Source organism: Tupaia chinensis, unplaced genomic scaffold (assembly GCF_000334495.1).
Source record: "Tupaia chinensis unplaced genomic scaffold, TupChi_1.0 Scaffold000046_3, whole genome shotgun sequence".
Lineage (NCBI taxonomy): Eukaryota > Metazoa > Chordata > Mammalia > Scandentia > Tupaiidae > Tupaia > Tupaia belangeri.
In genome coordinates, this window is record NW_006159504.1 from 4694055 (window position 1) to 4700815 (window position 6761).

The 6761-nt window shown below is 40.3% G+C and overlaps 1 long non-coding RNA gene across 1 annotated transcript in view; it reads left to right on the forward strand.

Moving 5' to 3' along the window:
* The window catches only part of LOC102496168 (uncharacterized), an 11200-nt gene extending 5003 nt beyond the window's left edge, over nt 1-6197 (forward strand). The window contains exons 2-3 of the long non-coding RNA XR_333366.1: nt 3556-3603; nt 5937-6197. This is a non-coding gene — a long non-coding RNA (uncharacterized LOC102496168). The remainder of the gene's footprint in view (nt 1-3555; nt 3604-5936) is intronic.
* Nucleotides 6198-6761: the final 564 nt, after the last annotated feature.

The window sequence follows — 6761 nt, forward strand, 5'->3', positions numbered from 1 at the left end:
CCCCAGGGGGGATGGCCACGCCACAATCCCTTCTACTCCATTCTTCTCTCAGGATCTTGGGCATGCATGCACACGCGCCCAGTGTGAGTTTAAGCCACCAGGTCCGGGACACGAACTGTGGTTGACTACATGGGAGTCCAGCGACATAGCCATTACGCTAACTGCTGGTCCCTGTTTTATGCCTTTTTTGACACCACTCTGACAGGTGGGGGAAGTATGTACAGGAAGGAGTACAGTTTTCCCATTTGATCTGCATTGACATTGGAAGTTTGTGATCCTCATTGCTGCTGGGTGGGCTGGGAGTTCCAGCCCCCCACCAGCTCTCTGTAGGTACCACCCCAACCAGGAGCAGCAGCAGTGTCCTGTTACCACACACTCGCGGCTTTCTCTCACACTGTGGCAGTTAGAGAGCCTTGGTAAATGTCCTCGTATACTACCCCAGGAAGGGAATGGAAGGGCACATTCTTCCTGCCAGATGAGGTGGGAGTCTAGGAAGTCCAGGATCCTAAAGTACTCTCCATTGTCCCTCACAGAGGGAAGGGATCTCCCTACCATTTAATGAGGATGAAAGTCTTGGCTTCCTACTCATTCTTCTCTGATATCACCCTGCCAGGGGATTGAGGAAATATTTATAGCCTAGGACTGGTGGAAAGATAGGCTCTCCACTCAGCTGCTAGCTGTAGAGGTGAGCAAGAAGGCGTATGTGTTTTCTGTGGTGTTTGGTTAGAGTAGAGTGGTTATTGCCTGGAAATTTTTCTGTCCTAGGTTGCTCCTTTCCTGGCCACTTGACTAGAGAAAACAAGATTTATGCAGAGGCTTATTTTGTCTGTCTCTGTTGTCATTTTCAGGTTGCTAGCTTCTCCAATATTCAATGGCAAAGAAGAGGCAAAAAGAACTCAGGGAATTTGCTTCTGTGTTTTCTTCAGGTCCTGACTTCCTTAGTCAGTCTTCTTTCTCTCTACCTTCCAGAATCTTCTTAAGTTCTACTTACGATGTCCAGGGTTTTTTGCTTTTTTTTTTTAAGAGTTTTTTTTTTGTTGTTTTTTTTTTTGTTTTGTTTGTTTGTTTTTTTTTGCTATAGGGCACGTGCACTCACCAGATAGATAGAGAGACAGAAAGCCAGAAATCACCCTCAGGGGGGATGGCCACGCCGCAATCCCTTCTCCTCCAGTCTCCTCTCAGGATCTTGGGCATGCACGCACACGTGCCCAGCGTGAGTTTAAGCCACCGGGTCCAGGACTTTAACCACCGTCGACTACGTGGGAGTTCAGTGACATAGCCATTACGTTAACTGTTGGTCCTGATGTCCAGGGTTTTTAGCAGTACTTAGTGACAGAAATATGGGAAAGTATGAGAAGGCTTCAAAAAATTTATGGATTTTTTTGGTACCAAAATAAAATTGTACTTTAATTCCATTTTCCCATGAGATTTTTGAAGTCCCTTCAAATTTCTACCTCTAGAAGTAACACATTCCCCTCAAATCAGACTTTTCATGTTCTTGTACTGACTTTTCTTGAACTTTTAAGTATATCTTCCATGTGTCTTTTGACCAAATTGTATGAGTATATAATAAATGTAATATAAATGCTGTTTTTATTACAAAAACTGTGATAGCCAAAAAATTCAGGCAGGCACAGGAAATACTTTCCTTTTTATTATTATTATTATTATTTTGCCATAGAGCATGTGCACTCACCAGAGAGAGACAGTGAAAAGAAAAGTGAAAAATCACCCTCTGGGGGTATGGCCATACCATAATTCATTCTCTTCCATCCTCCTTGGTTTTTGGGCATGCACGCACATGCACTAGGCATGATTTTCAAGTCACTGGGTCCATGATTTGAACCGTGATCAACCATGTGGGAGTTCAGTGCCTTAACCATTATACCACCTGCTCATCACAGAAAATACATTTTTACTCTTGTTTTTTTAGCATTTATCTGGGTAATACAGCATTTACCCAAATGTTCTTTTCAATACTTTAATACTTCCACTTTAGAATAACTGTTTTTAAAAATTAGGGATTCTTTCGGGACCAAAATAGTAACTTAAGGATCAAAAAGATCATTTTAATGAATAAAAATGTGAGAACCAGCAGATGGTATAGTGGTTACGCTGCTGGACTCCCACATACATGGTCAACAGTGGTTCGAGTCCCAGACCTGTCAACTTAAAACTCGCTCTGGGCACATGTATGTGTGTGCCCAAAATCCTGATGTGAGAATGGAGGAGAAGGGATTGTGGCATTGCCATCTCCCCTGCAGGAGTGGTTTATTGCTTTTTGCCTCTCTGTCTCTCTGGCAAGTGCATGTGCCCTATAGTAAAAATCTCTCTTTCAAAATAAATAAAAATGTGTATTTTGACTGGCTAATATACTCTTATTTTCATATTTGAGTAACACAAGAAAAATGTGCTTGCAAAGGGCAATTTTCGCGTGGTATTAATAGCTAACATATGACTAGATGCAAGATAGATGTCGGTGCATATGCCTCACCTGATTTTTAATAGTGGTGTCTTAGTGGCAAGACGATCACATTTTTTGCTTTCCTAGACTTTTAATTGAAAAGGAGATTGAAATCCAAATTAATGTTTTGGCAAAACAGTATCTAAATGATGATGAGCATATGTATTCATTTGTGGTTAGGCAGTTGGTTATCGCTGAGATCAGGATTAAATTGAGAAGTCTACAGTGTGATTTTCTACTTACCTTCAGCCTCCTAGCACTGCCCTAAATAAAGAGCTGGCTCTAGAACACACACACACAATATTTTGAAGAGCTTTAGATCTGTACATTTACAATTTTGCATTTTTAATTATTTAAGCTTCATTTACATAATTACTGCTCTCACTGGTTTCGATGTGTCTAAATTAATCAGATACTTTTAATACTAAACTAATTACTTAAATCAGGACAAGCTGCAACTGCATACAACATAATGCAGCTTTTTCTCTTTTGATTTTTATGATTAAGTCTTGTGGTCATGAAGTACTTCACACCAGAGCGTGCATTATCTATTGTTCTTAAAACTGCAGTCGTGCACCACCACGCAGGCCCCATGAGATGATAATGAGCTATCCCACACAGCAGACTACACCCTGAGGTCTGTGTAAGTACACTGCTTGACCGTCATATGACTATGAACCTAACAGTTCTCAAATGAAGAGTACATCCTCACTGTTAAGCAATATATGACCGTACTCTTTAAGCTAGCAAAACCTATTCAATTTTACTAGCACATAGTCTGTAACTTAATTTGCTATAAGCAGATGACAGTGATTCACTTCCTTCAAAAAAGTAATAAAATTAAGGCTAGATAATGAAAAATTAGGTAACGATGTACATACTAATAAACAGTAGCAGACCAGATTATTGTCACATGGAAATAAAATGCAGTAACTATCAAAAAATTTTACTTTTGGGGGGATGTAATATAAATCATAAAACCCTTAAGAAGTAAGTATTTTGTTATTTGTAGTTGGATCATGCAGTATTAAAGTGGTTTAATAAATACCCTGACTTCTTTCAACTTCCAATTGTGTTTTCTAATTAAATAGGACAAGTTGCAGGAATGGTCTGTTCTGTACATGATGCTGGGTTTTATGGTAAGTTCTACATGCATGAGTCATCCAATTAAACCTCACAATCTCTCTCCGTTAATATAGTTCAAAGAATCTAAGTTTTGTTGTTGGAGTGAATGCATTATTACCTTTTTCCAGATTTTTCTAACAAGTGAGCTGCAAAATTGGAAATAAAATTTAAGTTCTAGCTTGGCCTGTTATGCTAAGTCTGTCCAAACTCTTACATTTGCTGCAGAGTAGAAATAGTTACGATGCTCTACTGACAACAATAAAAACGCATGGCTAGGCCCAGCAATGGCACAGCAGTAGTGCAATGCTCTGCAATGGGGGAAGCCATATGGAAGACCAGGGCTCAGCTTCTAGGGTGACCTGTACACACAGGTCATATGTGTGTGTCATAATTCTGGCTGTCAGGGGAGAGCTGGAGTGGGCGGAGTAAATCAGCAGGAGACTCCATTGAGTGTGCATCTCTTTCTCTCATGAAAGAAAAAAGAAAGAAAGAAACTTTTAAAAATATTTGGCTATATCTCACCTTTTCCAAAAGTGTTTTAGAAAATTATTCAGAAATTGATGATGATGAAAAGAATTTTTTAAAGTAAAAATAAAAGAAGCAAATCACCTTTGATTTTTAGTGAAACCAGTGGTTATTCTGCTCCATTTCTTAGCAGGTCTGAGCTAGAAATAGCAGTTCTCTGCATTCTCAGTATGTCCTTCATGGAATCTTTGCCAAATGCCAGTCAAAACCTTGCCCCTCTTCACTTCCAACATGTGCAAAAGAACAAAGGCAACTGCTTCCTCTCTGAACACATCCACCTGCCTGAGGTTATGTCATGGTTAGCAGGGCTGCAGTCCTCATCTGCACCCAGAGAGAAGTGTGACTAAAGTTCTATTCAAAAAAAAATGCTGACTCTGGGCTGGGGCTGAGGCATAAGGTCCAACCTCCTCTCTCTTAGCATGATAAACTTGAGCAGTACTAAGCCCACATAACATACGACTGTCTCCAGGAGACTTTTCAGGTCATATCTACCAGCATTTCCAAGAGCTAGGGCTTTTATGATTAATGCAAGAATCTCTCATCAGAACCCTCTTAAAAGAGGCACTTCCCAAATCAAGAAAACCATAACTCAATCCATTAGCAGTTCTGACTTTCAAAGTGCACAGGTTGACAATGTCCTGTCTAAAATGAAGACATCAGCACCCTTACCATCAAGTTCTTCTATCTGAAATTTAACCTAAACAGATTAACCAGACAACATATTGACAGGAGAAAGGAGAGTAAGAAAAGAAGGCAAATAGGTATTAAATGCCACTGCATGTATTTTTATCATTTAATCCTCACAGTAATCCTATGAAGTTGATATTTTCTCTACTTTGCCCAAGAGCATACAGTGATTCAGAGAGATTAAATCATTTGCCTAAATTCACAGATCTAATATACAACACAGAAAAATAGAGAAACACTATGAGCTTCTAGTGACTGTCTAATACTGAGTCTGGCACAGTGCACGTAGTCCTTACATAACCGTACATGCTTTCTCATGTGACAGAGCAGGAAGTAAAGCCTCAGAGGGGTTAAGCGATGTGCCCAGTGTCACATGGCTGCCCAGCCGGGACTCCTAGGGAAGCTCTGCCCAACTCCAAGCATATTATCATCCCACCAGGTCCTACTGCTTTCCGTCTGTATCACTTCATTGCCATCATGTCACGGTGACTCCCGGCAGCAAATGTTTGCCATCAGAATACCAAATGCAGAACCTCTATGGCTCACCTTAGTTTAAAAGCCACACAACTATTCTAAAAATTTGTGAGTAGTTTGCTAGAAAAATATAAGATGGAGAAAGGGGAATAGGACTGTGTATTGCCGTTCACCATTGTGAAAAGCGGGTAGTTCTGCAAGTGTAGAGTAGCTTAGACTGAACCGCGATTTGCGTAAACTCAGTGGGCCTATTCTTTCATCTATTAAATTCTATGATTCAATTTAATGATAATACTAAGATACCCCACAGTTTAGTTTTTGTTGAAGAAAAGTACAGCTTTATTGCGAAGAGAAAAGCAAGGAGAGTAGGCAGCTCATGCCATGAGACTCGGTCTTTCCGAGGTGTTCCCTGTGAGAAATTCACTCAACTGTCTAAAGCCAAAGAATGGGCAGAGACAGGAGGTACAGGGAAGCAAGACTTCAATGACAGTCTTGTAAGATCTGGTATCTGTTGGACAGGCATATCCAAATTGGTTACACAAAGCAATTTACTCCCTAGTGTGAAAGTCCCTTCTGTAGTTCCTCTTTGGCTGAGTTTACTGAGTCTGTGGGGTGTACAATCTTCCTAGACATCAACTAAGTTTTATTATTCCCTTATTAGGTATCAAGGCACAGGCTTAGGACAAGCCCATGAAAAAGGCCCACAAAATGTCCTGAGGAGGGAGAAGACCGGGAAGTAAAAAGGAGCAAAAGGCTGTTGACCGACCAACATCTTGAGAAGTCATTCATCAAGGGCGACTTGATTTTGAGTTGTGTTTGTTCAGGAACTTTTCAGGAATCAGTACTTTCAGGGTTGTAGCTTCTGCAAGGTGGTCAAGCAATTTTGTTACGCTATTCTTGGAAATGAATCAATTAAGGCTCCCCCGCCCCATTACTCACATGTGTTTTTAAGGGCAAAACTAGGGGTAGAGGTCCCAGGCACATGATCAGTTCAATGATTGGTTCAAGAAGGTGTGATCATCACATGAGCATTCTTGATTGGCAAGGCCTTAGATGTCAAAAATCTATTAAGGTCTCTGGAGTACTAAGCATGAGTCTTTGTGTTCACAATCAGCAGTTTCCATCCTATAAAACATCTTAGGTATTGAAATTAAACCCTTATTTTCTCCTTTAAGTGAGCGTTTTAGAAGTCTTATGGCCCTATTCATGGCCAATGTTGCTTCATTACCATAACCAAAGTCTGAAGTCTTATCCCTAATTTTGGGCCATTACTATATAAATTGATGACCTTATAGTCCAAGACCCTTAGGAAAAATCATATTTTTAGTTTACCCCTTATTAATTTTCAGTTTGGGAAATTCTTAATTTCCTTTAACAGTAGGGGAAACTGAAGACTCATTCCTCTTTGGGGGTCCCTGCTCAGTTTCAGTCCCTCCTATTCTTTGACAAACTACACAGTCCTGAGGGAAAATGGGCAATGACCAAT